Source organism: Oenanthe melanoleuca, chromosome 1 (assembly GCF_029582105.1).
Source record: "Oenanthe melanoleuca isolate GR-GAL-2019-014 chromosome 1, OMel1.0, whole genome shotgun sequence".
Taxonomy (NCBI): domain Eukaryota; kingdom Metazoa; phylum Chordata; class Aves; order Passeriformes; family Muscicapidae; genus Oenanthe; species Oenanthe melanoleuca.
This window is the reverse complement of record NC_079333.1, coordinates 91,219,572-91,234,371: the sequence shown is the minus strand read 5'-3', so window position 1 is coordinate 91,234,371 and position 14,800 is coordinate 91,219,572.

The following is a 14,800-nucleotide window of genomic DNA, read 5'->3' as shown; positions in this document are numbered from 1 at the left end:
TATATCACATCTTCACTTGTTCAATCAAAGGAGTTAATGGGACAAAGAGAAACTGCTTCAATACATGACAAGGAGAATTCTTGCCAATCTTGTTTGCTGCCATTCATTCAAAATCTTTTATATCAATAGGTCTAATAATTCCCCTTTACAGAATTTACAGCAGTACAAAAATTCCCCCCCCCAAAACAATTGCATATTATTAAAAGCATTTTTCTTTTCTTCAGGGTGCTTACAGAGTCTATGGGTAAAAGTTGACCTGATTTATTCATTCATATAATACAGAGTTATAAATAAAAACTAGTTAATTATTTTAGGAGAAAGGCTTCTCACAAGGGCATGTAGTGATAGAGTGAGTAGAATGGTCTTAAGCTGAAGAAGGGCAGTCTTAGATTAGATATTAGGAAAAAATTCTTTACTTAGGGAGTGAGGCACTGGAACAAGTGGCCCAGAGAAGCTGTGGATACCCCATCCCTGGAGGTGTTCAAGGCCAGGCAAGATGTGGCTCTGAGCAACCTGGTCTTAGTAGAAGGTTCCCTCCCCACAGCAGATGAGTTGAAATTAAATGATCTTTAAGGTCTCTCCCAGCCCTAATAATTCTATGATTCAATGACTTCACAGAACAAAGAATTCAATCCATGCATTTAGCAGGAATTGCACATGTACATGAATATGTGCCTATGTAATTCTCAAGAGAACCTATGGTAAAGTAAAATGCTTACTCGTTTTCTTTGTATCACTTCATATATGAGTACACATTAGGCTGATGACAGATTTTAATTATTTTTAACTTATACAACGTCAATAACATAACCACTGTCTAACTGCTTTGGTATGTATATTAGGCTATGCATTACCCCATACTTCTATCCACTCCACAATCTAAAATACATAAATGCTACTCATGATTGCAGTTTATGGTCTAGGGGGTGCTGCAAAGTTTATCATGAAATGAACCAAGATGCTTATGTAATGTATTACATTTTTGCTGTTATAACCTTGACATAAATGCATATTGTTAATTTTGCAGCAAAGAATGTCAAATGACAGCTCATTCTTTTAATTCATTTTCACACATCCTCCTGCGCTGACCTTGCTTTGAAAGAAGAAACTTTTAAGCAAAATAATAATTAGCTGTCAGAGGAATGTGTCAAAGACTCTGCTCTTTAACATCTATTTAATCACAGCTGACTTACAAGAACCAGATTTCTGTTAATATCTTCTGATTAAATTTTTCAAATTTTCAGTTTAATACAAATTTTTTTTGTCAGATTATGTTAAAGTAATGGAAATGTGTTGCTTCCTAATTCTAAGAAACTTTTTAGAGACTTTTGGAATTAAATCCATTTCACTGACTTACAACTTTAAATTTCATTATACAGAGCTGTGTGTTTTTCGTGTAGTTCCTTCAGTGAAAGAATGCTGTTGCCACCTCTGTGGGATCCTTTGGTTAGTGCTACAATCTAATCTCAATAAAACAGGATCTACATCACTTCCAATCCACTGAGAGCACCACTCCACAGACGGAAAAGTCAGAACACATGGAAATTTACTCCATGGCTTTTTTGTTTTCCCCAGACTATAAAGTTTTCTTGCGGGAAACAGAAACAGATCTTACTGACAAAAGGGTCACCAGCCTTCTGAGTGGACAGCAGCAGAGATGGCAGATTTTGGGGCTTGTACACCACCTCAGAGTGGGAACCTCTCTGCCTTCTGAGCTGCCAGGAGGGTTCTTGCATTCTCTTTCTACAGCAGCTTCACACACACAGTGATGTCAAATGAAAGAGCTGCCCATCTTACAGATGTGGTACAAAGTAAGTTCACCCCAGCGAAGTAAAGAAAAAAAAAAAGGTCTCTAAGATGCTTAAATTAATTTAATCCCACCTTTCAGTGTGCTTTACCATGTTTCTGGTGTTAAACAATTTCCTGCAAATTTCAGCTCATGAAACTTTGATTACAAGTTGTAAGCTCTGTATTTTTGCTTGTAAATATTTCTGTAGATTGCCAGATCTTCTAGGTTTTCAGTTAGGTCACTTTTAAAGTGTGTTCTCTGTTCATACCATGATATAGGAATGATTAAATATATTCTGCTGTAATAGCATCACTCTTTGAATTTGTAATTGAGGCACACTGAAAACAACTCTGATGTGATAACTTCTTGATCCTGATGTCTGTTTCTGTGTCCTGATCAGAACAACAAAGAAATCCAGATAGGGATATGGACCTTGGTCAGAAAATCAGCTTGTTTTTTTTTTTTTTTTAATAAATGCTCTTTCAGATCATGTTGTAAATTTTACCAAAAATAGACTTCATACATTCAGTTGTGGTGTGTGAGGTTTTTTCTGAGTGCAGACAGAAAGACAAAAACTTTGTCAATCATATGTCATAAGGATCTTTGGTGCCTTTGCTTAATATCCCAGTGATGACAAAAAGAAAATGAAAACATATTTTTTTACTTGACATATTTCCAAAAGTTTTTATTTTCTTTTTTTTTTCCATTTTTTCCTTTTTTATTTAGGAAGTCTCAACCCTGCTATGATTGATAGCAAATCGGTGGTTCTAACAGGCACTAGGGTTTAATCTGCAATTTAATTTAACTTACATCAATTTTCTTGATGCCAGTAAGAAAACCCTCAGTTATGAGGTAAAGTATCATAACTAGGTTGAGACTGGTTAAAGGAGAATGAACCAGGTCAATCTGCTGAAAAGAGAAGAATTACACTTGTCATGGCAGTGATACAACCAGAGGAGATGGCAGGGATTTGCCACAGCTATGCCCATTTGTGGAACTCTACTGGCTTCAAAGGAGAGATTATCAGGGGCAGATTGGATGTTTTCTGAAGATAACTGGCACAAGTATTCAGTACACATCATCCAGTAAACCAAGTATATATAAAGGGTGTGGAAGACCCACGCCAAAGGTCTTTTTCCCATCACAATATTCAAGAAGGAGAACCTTACTCCTGATAGAACAGTACCCAAGTGCTCACATATGGCCTGGAAAACACCAGATCAGGAAAGAAAACTGGAATCAGGTGACACCTCACTCAAGTATCTCAAAAAAACTGGCTTAATCTTGATTAAATCCTTCATTGCTCTTTCTCATTACTTGTTCTCATCACTCATTCCCACTGACAACTCCTTATAGGATAACTGCATGTTTGCAAGCCAGTTATGTTGCTGCACTGGGAGCAGTATTCAGCACCTATGGTATCTCTCTTTTTTGGCATCATTTTTAAATGTCTGTCCTTTGTTTTTTTCTTTTTTTTGCATCACAGAAGTTCAGGGTTTTCAAGTCAGGACTTGAGAGAGCTTGCTCATTATTCATAAGTGCTTTTATTTTAAAACTTGTGCGTGATGGTAATTCACAGATCTCTCCCAGCTTTATTCCTATGCCAACAAGTATTTGTATAAGGAAACAATTTTCACCTCTCTGAGGCTGGGTTAGCTGCAACGTGGTGGGAGATGCTACTGTTTTTAATAGTCCGTACTGATTGCATTATTCTGGTCCTTATTTTTCTAGTCTCTATGCACCTGCAAGGTAAATGCTTGATGCATTAGTAAGAACAGGACTTCAGTGGACAGGGCTGGGCAATCCCCAACCACATGAAGCATCTTTTTTACCTGTGATGTTGCAGAAAATTACAAAAATGTTCAGAAGTAAGGATAAATACATTCACCTTCAGAATCTGTCATTTTCTTTGATAAAAAAAATGTTTATTTTGATTGGAAGATAATTTTTTTTAAATAGATGTTATTATTAGTTACTCCTCACCACACTTACCTGCTATAATCTTGGACCCTAGAAGAAGCTAACTATTTCTCTTTTCTCTGTTCCCAAAGAACTTCACCAGGCCCAACCTCCAGCACTATTTCCTAAATAGAGAGATGTCATCTCACACTTTTCCCTCAAAGCAGGTTGAAACACCTCCAGGAAAACTTCCCCAGGAAGGATGGCACACTTGTCTGATTTCCATTTTTATATGTTGTTCTCACAGTCTACCAAGAGTAGCAAACACATTTGTGGTAGCTTGCATTCTCCATCCTGATGAGTGCAGCAGCAGTCACCAGGGAATGGCAGGAGCAGAAGTAATAGATTATATTTAAGGCTGAGCCTGAGACTTGTATCCATGTCTGCCATTACTCACAGAGGTGGATTTTATGATGTTGCCATTTCATAATTTTCTGGTTTGAGAACTCGATACTGTAGATGTTGTTTCCACTTTTAGTAGACTCTGGAGTGCCCCAGATATTACTTTATGTTATTGATAGCAGATGTGGCCATAGTCTCTGTGGTGTATGAACATTTCTGGTGAAACTGCTATCATTTACTGTTAAATCTAATTTGAGAAAAGAAATCAACTGTTACACACTGTGTATGTATTAGAAAAATAAAGGAATCAAACACTAATAACTCAAAATGATGGAAGTAGTGGGTTTCCTTCTGTGGATTCCCAGACAGTTCAATTGCAAGTTGTCTAAATTGTGCCCGAGCTCTCCAGACACCAGAGGTGCTCAAAAGGTCCCAGTGTGAATTTTTCTGCTGTGAAACACAATGAAGTAATGTTCTAAAAAACAATGGAACCAATCTATTTCAAAAATTTTAACACAGTAATAAAAACATATTTTATTTCCTTTATGGTTGAAGCATAGCTGTCACTACCATACAGAGACTCATTTGGAGTGTCCACAACCAGCCTTATGCTCTAATGGAGAAGTTTCTGCACTAAATCATGTGAATTATCAGCAATAGGTGCATGCAAACTTTTTGACTTTGAATTCTTATGTTCCCTTCTTTATAGTACTTCAAAGCCTATTAAAAGGCATAACAAGTATTTGAATCCAATCCATTTACTTCTAGTTTCTCTTTCCAATAATCTCGAGAAAAAGGAGTGGAGTTATTAATTATTGACTTTTCCCAAGAGAAGGCAGTCTTCCTGATGATGAAAATTAGGTATGAACTAGTCCAAATCTAAGTGTCCCCCAACACCACTAGGGTTTCATCTGTGATTAGACCTGAAATTAGACCAAGCCTTTAATGAAGGTCTGCAATATTCAAATAACATTTTATTTTTATGTATGCAAATTTGCCTTATGGGTTCCAGATGGAACTGGAAATTATGAAATACCAACAGGGTTTGTTGCAATATTTCATAATTGAAAGCAGAACAGCTCTAAATTTCCCAATAAAATATTTTCTTTTAAGATCTCGAGATATCTTCTAAAACTCAGACTATTCAGAGTTCAACCCAACTCTGTCTCATCATCAAAATTTTCTATATTTATATGAATGGAACTAAAAAAGAACATATAGAAGTTTACCTGTTTTAATGAAAGCCCATGTCAAATGTGCTTTCAGTGGAAACCAGGATGCAAAGAGAAAAAATGAAACATGGAAGACTTGGAAAGATGTGCACTAGGGGAGCCGTGAGTATACTAAATATTAGTTTTAGTGATAGAGCTTGGTAGATTTAGGGAGGAAAAATTTTCTGTGTGTTGTGATGGTTTAAATCCATATCAAAATTATTAAGATTTTTTTGTGACCTTTTTTAGATTCCAGATCATGTTATTAGGGAACAGAAAGAAATAAAAAGAGATATAGAAAAGTACTGTTATCTGCCTTGCAATCAATCAGCTATCACTGAACAAAAATATTTAAGATTCAAAACCACACCAATGAAATAATTTTCCAGAACTAAACTGTCAATATGGCTCTTAAAATTCTCATCCTAAGTGCTAGCAGTTGCTGAAAGGACTTAATCTTGAAAGTCCCATTAATGATTTACCTTATTTCATGATCTGAGAATGAAGAAATTTTTCAAAGTATGTGAATAACTTTCTCCTTTCTTTTGGAAAAAAACCCCAAAATATTAAATGTAATAGCAGAGCTTTGTTGCCTTTATAGGGTACATCAACCTACTTATCCAAAAGTGAGGAGGTATGTGGGAATATAAACAAACCAGAGTTAATTTGGTGCGTGCAACCTTGTAAACCATTTAAAAAATGTGATAAAACATTTTACCTTGGGAGTCAATCAAGAAATGAATGTAAACGTTTTAAAAACAGGAATGCCACATTCCCAAGAATATTTTAATAGGACACAAATATTTAATTTGCTCTTCATAACTCTTAATTCTCTTTCTGCTTTGTCTGGAAACTGGACTACCTCCCATTTGCTCTTTGAAACTTGGAATAATTTAAAATCCATTATACTTCCCTCTCTCCAATGACAGTACATAAATTAAGCTTCAGCAGTGTTGAAACGCACACAAGAATTGATATGACCCTTTCAAAGTGTCACTTATCTGCAATGCAAATTTCTTCTGGGTGATCACAAATTCAGCAAATATTTTTTTTCATTTAGAACTCAATCTTTTACAGCTAAGTAGTGTTCATTTGTTGATTCACAGTTCAGAAGTTACTGAGCTGTTTATTTTTGTTAATCAAATGCACCACACTTCTCTAGATATTTCTATATTCCAGAACTCCCAGTAGTCAGCCTCAAGGATGCCTCAGTGCCTCTCAGCACACTGAGCTGCAAAAATATGCAGCCAGGCTTTTACTTTAAAAAGTGTCCTCTTTTAGTAACTCAAGAAGAAATAATAAGCAGCAAGTTCTGCTAAAGTGTAGGTAGTATTTTCCTTCTGTCCTCTTTTGTGTTTACATATTTTTATTTTAGGTAAAAATTAATTTAGACCAGTGCTCCACAGATGTCTTTGGCTCAAACCTCATACCCCTAAAAAGGAAAAAGTAGTTGTAGAGTTAGCATAGGTCAGATGTAACATTTTGCAAGCATTTGAATATTTTTCCTGATTAGTGCTTTATATTTTAAATTTTATTCTGTGAAAAAATATGTTCTAAGATTTTCTGAAGATGTCTGAATAGACTTTCCACTTCTTATTCTCAAGCATTGTTACAAGGTGTATATTGAAAAAGGTATTGGAAATGCTGGCTGGAAGCAGCTTCTAGCCTCTTCCTCATATAGTGGAACCTTTTGTTCAAGGCATAAAAGAAAAATGTTGAAAATTTGCTAATTCTTTGCATAATTTTTCCCTTGTGTTGAATAATGTAGGCTTCTGGTAAAAAGAGGAATTTGAAAAAAATAGGTATAAACTCCATGAATTTTTGCATTAAAAAAAAAACAAACAAAAAAACTCTGGATGCTTAACTTCATGACTGCCAACTATGACTGCTTTTAAATTACTTTGTGTTTTTGCAAAATATGTGAGCAAATTTATCTCAGCATGAAAGGGAAACACAAGCAAGTCTTTTCTTTTTCCTTATTTCTTTCAGTCATTGGCTTGAATGTCCCCCATGGGGTTTTATGATTGAAGTTTTCACATTACTTTCTGATGGCTTGAACTGTTTGTGCTGCTGCTGCACAGTAAGATGAGTAGAGACAAAGGGCAAATCCAAGGGTGTAGATATTCACTTTAGAGGCACTCACATCACTGCTGTGTCTCTGAAAACATTAATGTTTGGAAAGTTTACTCCACACTTATTTTAACAGCTAGAAGTCCATTTATTTAGTTTAGTTCAGTTTTTAATTAAATTCTAAGTTCTCTAAAAGCAAACCATTACTTCATTTATTATATGAATCAGGAGAATTTTCATTCTCTTTTTCTCCTTTTCATGCATTACTCTCCATCCTCATCATAGTTAATGTATTGATATATTTTTTACAAAACCCTTGGGCATCTTTAATTTGTGCCCATTTCTTTTTAAAAGAAATTTCCTCCTCTTCATTTTTAGGTTTTGTTTTCATACTTGAACTGACTGTGAAATATCAGATTAATCTTCGATATTTGAGCAGCTATTGTGATGCTATTGGCAGATTCAGGATACCATAGGTAAGATTGGTTTTAATTTAGAAATTCATAAGTCTAAAGTAGTAGCTTTTTTTTTTTTTTTTTTGTGTTCTCTTCTAGGAAGAACTTGCCACAGTAAATGTAAAGCTCTACCTCTAAGTCTTAATTTACTTGAGCTAAGTGAATGAAGTAGGAAATTCCAGGTTGTGATTAATCTTACTGATTAGCTGAAATAGGCCAGATGAATAGAAGTCTAGAAATGTCTCATTTTCTCCATTGAGTGTAGAAGAAGCCAATAAGAGTCAGCACAACTTTAAATATTTTTTTATGGACATCTAAATGTAGGTTAGAATAGTCTTGCCAGAGATGAGTAAGGTAAAAATTACTTGGAAGCAATGAAGTCTGTGTGGGTGTTTTGTTTCATTTTTCAAAATTCTCTTTGGAATTAGAAGGAAATTACTTGAGTTTAGAATACTTAGTGAAGCACCAGAAAAGAGTATTTAGGCAGGTTATAAAATACCAGTTACTGGATTTTATGACAGGCTAGAAAAATATTTGTTCAGAATAAATTGAGGGACAGAGAAAGTAAAAGCTTCTTATAATTCAGATAAGATATATAAGGGAAAGATGAGGAAAATATGTGGGCATGTGTGGGCACTCTTGCACTGCTATAGGGGGCAATATGCACACATTTCTGCTATCCTTGTCTTGTAACTTGAGAGTAAAAAACACTGGGAAAAGGATGATCATCCTTTGCACATTGGATACAATGAAATATTTTCTTATACTGGGATATGTACGAGGAGCACCACATTATTTTCTACATTCCTGAGTAAGTCTTCCTTTCTAATACACTTAAAGCTTCTCAGTGAGCCAATATGTTGAACAAACAAAAACACCTTGAAAATGGAGACAACATGAATCTTTTAATCTACTCACCGTCCTACACTTCTGGGATGAAGAAAATACCAAATTTTATCCCTCAAGAAACTAGGACATCCTGAAACTTGTTTCTATTATGATCTCAAAGCTGCAGCATGGGTGTGGGGAAAGGAGGAAATGAATGGGGATTTAGATAATATCAGAAACAGGCAGGCTGTTAGACAGTCCTGATGGAGCATGTCCAATGACAAACCGGACTGTACTGCACTTTCTGCCTGATCACTCAGTCAAAATACTTATAAGCACCTAAAGCACAGAAAATCTACAGAAAATAATGGAAACAGAGCAAGGGATAGTTTGTAAAGAGGTTATAAATTGGTTTCTGTTTGCCAGTTTAAGGTCTTCACTCTGGGATTACACAGAGCAAATGATTTTTCTCAGCCCTAGCTTAGCAATTTTTGAAGTGGTGACAGGGTGGCAGGGAGAGGATAAGGCAAACTTTGTGAGATAATAAGTACTACAAGGACTTTGGGAAGAAAGGACATAAAAGAACTTTTAAATGTGAACATTCCAGAGAGTACCAGAAGAAGACATAATAGATACTATCCCCCAGTCTTTCCAGCTGAATGTTTGAAAAGAGAGAAAAATATTTTCTTAGCACTATTTCTTGGTTGTGTCTGTGAGTTTATAGGAACTTGTCACACTCCCCAATATATAATGCCAAGATTCACAGATATTTCATGTGCTTTATAAGGTAGTTGTCTTCTGTAGAGAGTAATCCAATTTTTCAGTTTCAGGGCTACTTTGCTGCCAGTTGAAACCAGGTATCTCCTGAGAAATTATTTTAAGCAAACAATTGCAACAGACAAAATATCAACAAAAATAGAATCAGTAAAAGCAGACTCTGCATGCTCTGCAAAATATGTCCTTTTGGGTAATAAAAGAACCCCAGTCATGAATTCCTCTGGCTCCAATTCCTTTCTAAGTTTTTTTTTCCCTATGCTTTTGTATGCTTTTTTTCCTTCCCCTGTGATTGTTCCCTACATGTAGCTGTTAAAAGATATTTTAAGTACAGACAGAGATTGCCTGTAGCACTGACTAAATGAGACTGTCACATAGGAAGGTTGTAAATGCACACAAATAATAAAGCAAAGTCTAGGACTTTGGCTACCACCACCTGCTCATAATAAGCTCTCATGGCCTCTGGCAAAGCAAGAAACTGAAGATGAAACAATACTTTCAATTGCATAAGGGGGTTGTTTTTCCTGGGTGGCACTATGCAAAAGGTGTGTCACAGGAATCATGTGGGGTGGATGGAGAAAAGACACGATGGGAATTCTGGTCACTGTGAAATCTCCTTGATAAAACTCAAAGAAGGCTGTAAAGAACTCTAAAAAAAAGTGCAAGCATTTGCTCCATTTAAAACTGAATGGTGCAGTTCCTTGATCCAGTGCTGGAAGGAAGAACAGGGCACTTCCAGCAATGTGGACAGAGACAGAATGACTTTGCTCCTTCATCTGTGGGTACAGCTAAGACCTCTTGGTACAAAGATGTGCTGTTTGCTCATGAGCAAAGGAATGGCCAGGAGAGTATCAAAACATTTAAGAACACAAAAAAAAAAAAAAAAAAAAAAAAGGAGGACATATGTAAATTGTTATTATCATTCAGTCCTTACAGGTCTCCCTTCTTCATGTGATGTTTGCCCTGCCCCACTGGACACTATCTCATTTCCAAGACATTTCAGCAGCTCTGCCCTACTTCTGTCATACCAGGTGCAGATGTTTTCCATTGGCCACAGCTGTCCAGTCCAAAGTTTACATCTGACTCTCTCTTCTTAAGGAAACACATTAATTTAATGTTTGACCAGCTTGATATTTCTTTTGTCAATCAGATTTCTTAATCTGAGGATGCCTACTGTGGTAAAAAACTGATACATAAGCATTGTGGTCAAATAGCACAAAACTGGATGTCCTTTGTCAGCAGTCCAATGTAAAGAATCAAATCCACAATTCCTCATCACAAAATATTGCCATCTTCCAACATGCATTTCTAACTAGAGAACTAAGCATTTTGTATGGTGGGTATGTGCATACACAAGTCATTAGTAGCACTCTATTCAGAACACATTATGTGTCTTTTGACAGCACATTTGAACATTTTCCTCCATAAAGCATCACAGGAGTCTTGTGTAGAGCTTTTCTAGTCCTTAGATGATCTACAACCACTTGTTCTCCAACTATTTGAGTGTCTCACATTTTCAAGCATTTTTCAGATATTAGCACTTTGATTTAGCACAATCATTAAATGAGGGCAACATGACAATACTATTGTTCAAAGACTACCCTTATCAGAAATGTCTGGATGAGGACAAGCAGCAGTATCTGAAACATTTTTGAGACGTTCTTTTGATTCTTCAGACTTGACTTGTGATAAGTTGAAATAAATACCTGACACTGATACCAGAAAACTCTGTGTCTCATTAAGCTTCCTACCTGGCAGGGCTTTCCCCAAAAGAAGTGTAGCAATGTCAAAAACTGCAGGGGAGGGCTTGAGCTCCCCAGCCATCTGAGGGCTGCCTCAGCTGAGCAGCAAACAGCTCCAGACCTGTGTCTTCCAAGGGGCACCACATGTCTGCAACCAAACCCAAGTGGGAAACAACTTGGTTGAGAGTGTCAGAAACCTGGTCTCATAACAACAGATGCCTCGTGGAGTCCTGCTGGGCTTCTGAATGGTGGGGAAAGGGAAAAAAAAAAAAAAAAAAGGTAAATAAATACACTCTCCAAAGCTATAAATTCATGGCATAAAAAGGAGCTGTCAGTCACAGCTGATTGAGCACCTCTTCAGAGAACAAACTCTCTCACTTCCCTGACATGCTTTGATGAACAGTGAAATAGTTAACAGTCTTGACATTTATAGATTCTCTAGAAGTACACTTGCTAGACCATACTGCTTCATGGTGGACTCAGTCATGCCTTTGCTATCAGCTTCCACTCACAAGCCTGTAAAGCATTGGCATGGGAAGATTTTACAAAATTAGAGAAGAATTAATGATTGTTTAAATGCCTCTAGCAGAAACATTTTGCATACTTAAATGTATATGCAGTGGTTTTCTGCTATAAAAGGAGAGGTAATTCTTTTTTTTTTGTTTGTTTTTATATCTTTGCCAGAGATTAATTCTCTTAGATCAGAACTCTTCTGTAATCACATGAAAATATGAGACAATAGGAATGAAAAAAGATCAAATTCTCATGTTCTATAATCTTAAATATTTGCTGGGAAAACAGCAAAACAAACAGCAAGATGAAATAGAAATAATTGGTACCTAAATTGAAAAAGTGTGTATGTGACCAAGAGAGACAGAAATTTTTAATGAGCACACAACTGTTCACTCCTAGCCCAACAGCTAATCCTGCCCCTAAATCTCTGAATCAATATTGTTCTTTTCAAAGTGAACCCAGTAACTCTGTTCATCCCTTAACTGTTTCTCATGTAGCATCTGGGATTCCTTAGCATCATTCCTAAGGCTGGAATGCTGCTCTGTGTCTCAGTTCTCACTCTGCTTTTTTAGAGTCTCCATTTGAGCTGGGCTGTTAAGAATCCCTCCTATTGCTGTCAGACAGACAGATGATAGAGGAAGAAGTGTCATAATCCCACTTTCTGCTGTATTGTTCCCTTTTTCAATGGACAAAGAGAAGTGACCTTATGTATTCTTTGTAATGTCTCAGATTGGTTGTTCTTCCCCAGAGGTGTATTTTAAAAAAAAAATTGAAACCAGAGAGAAAGCAGCTTCTTCAGATGACACAACTTTTATGTATAATCTCCAAAAGGAGGATTATATTGTGAGGATTTGTCTGTACTTCTTAAGCACTGAAAATGATCATCATATTCCTGTGTAGGTACAGGCAGTTCTCCATTAACTTAAAGCTCTGTTTCCAGAGATCTAATATCAGAGCTTTTGTAATACATGCTAATTCTTAAGTACAGCCATCCAGGAAGCTATTGTTGGCTTGCTGGTTTTTTGTTTGTTTGGGTTTGTTTGATTTTTTTTTTTTTTTTTTTTTTTTTTTTTAATGGGATGATGATTTAATCCTTTTGACTGCATGTTTTGTGGTGATACTTACCTTTAACATCTGGACACCCAATAGTGCTGTTCTGTATAGCTATTTGTGCAAGACAAAGTGGGTCAATCACTGCAGTGAAAAGTGTTCACCTGATCAGACACTGATTAAACCTGATGATTAAGAAAATCTTTTTAATAGAATAATAGATATTACGTTTAGATATTCTCTAGATACATTTAGATATTCTCTCTTTTATTTGATCATTTTTGTAAGTGTTGACTGAAATCTGTGGAAGTTTAGTCCCCAGTTAAAAAGCCCCTTGTGCTTGATCATTCAATATACCCAGTGACAGCACTGCAGAGGGATAAACCAGATCACAGTAGGTTTGGACGCTTTTAAACTATATTGCAAAATCTGTCTATTAATTGTTATGCCATCACAAAGTAATGTGGAGAGCCTCTACTCATAAATGAAAATGTCCAGTGGTTGTTCAGATTTATTTTGAAAAGTTGCAAGGATTTTCAGCTGAGCACTAGAAGTAAAATATTAACTGCATTTTGAAGCTTGTGTTTTGAAAGCACATTGTGTATTAATATTTAATTTCTAATATAACAAGTTCTACAATCTGTATTTATATAAAGCAGTAAGAGGTTACAGTATAATAAAGAACTATGATATGTTTTTAATAAAGACTATTTTTACACATGAAGTTGTGGATACACTTAAGGGATCACAATGCACATCAATTTTTATGTCTTCAAAAGATGGACAGTGTTTTGTTTAAAAGAACATATATGTGGACCTGAATTCCTGAAAATGTGTTCATATATTTCTGAGCTTATATTTCACCACAATAATTTGCACCAAAAAATAAAGAGAAAAATACAGGTTTTATTCTCAGGGAAGAAAAAGTCAATAAACTGAATAAAGGGTGGTTCAATGGGCAACTAAAATTGTTTCTGATATTAATTTAATTATTGCATCACTGAATGTTTCAATTGCCTTGGACAGACTTTTTCCCTTGCTTTCAATATTCCAAATATTTACTAATGAAGTATAGGGTATACCAATTGCATGAGCTAAACTATTTATCAAATTCCATTTATTACATAAATATTTGTTTGTCTTTGTTATTTTTAATGTTAATTTCCTTAACCAAGTTAACTCTATGATATCAAAGCATGTTAAGGATTAGAAGGGACAGGTTTAGATAAATTGATGTCTGTTTGGTAAATTGTCAGAGGAAATCTCTAGATAATTTACAAGTAGCAGAGAGAGCTGATGAGCTTCTGAGCTCTTTTCTGGTTCTGTGTTCATAAACAAATAGAAAAGCTGCAATTTTTTTCCCACAGTGTCAGCCAGAGAAAATGTCATGATGAATTAAAGTGACTGAAGTACGACTGACACATGAGAAGATTCCAGGTCTAGCTAAAATCTGATCTGTCTCTTCCATCTATAGCAAAAGGGAAAGGTTGGATGATGAAATTTCATTCTTTCTTCTTCACCCACAGTGGAGATGAGATCATCTGTAGTGGATGATTCACCTCCCAACTTCAAAAAATTCTGAATCCTAAGAGCTTTATTTAATATCCAAGTGATCTGATCAGGAAATCTCCTATCTACAGGCTGTCCTGACACCATTCTGCAGTGAACCCTGCTCTGGGTGGCCACAAAAAAAAGGACACTGGCTGACCTTATTTTTTGTCAGCTGAAATTTGGGCACGTTGGTCTTGCTGAACTACAGAGAGCACCTTGCCCTTCTGGGTCACTGTCATCATCATGAATCTCGAACATGATGTAGGCTGGGGTTGGAACACATGCCAAGGGTCAGTCTCATGCCCTGAAACTGGAAAAAAAAACCCTCAGAATGTAGTTAATACTACATTTTTTTAAACAAGTAAGAGTAATTTCACAGGCTATAGTATTCTCTGTGTGTTTCTAAGCTATCTGTCATTATACATCTACAAAGAATTCCTTGAAAATGAGCTCTGCAATAAGTGTGTATGAAGTTTCAATGTATCATTTTTTGTCCGTAGGGTATGGTTTGCTGGA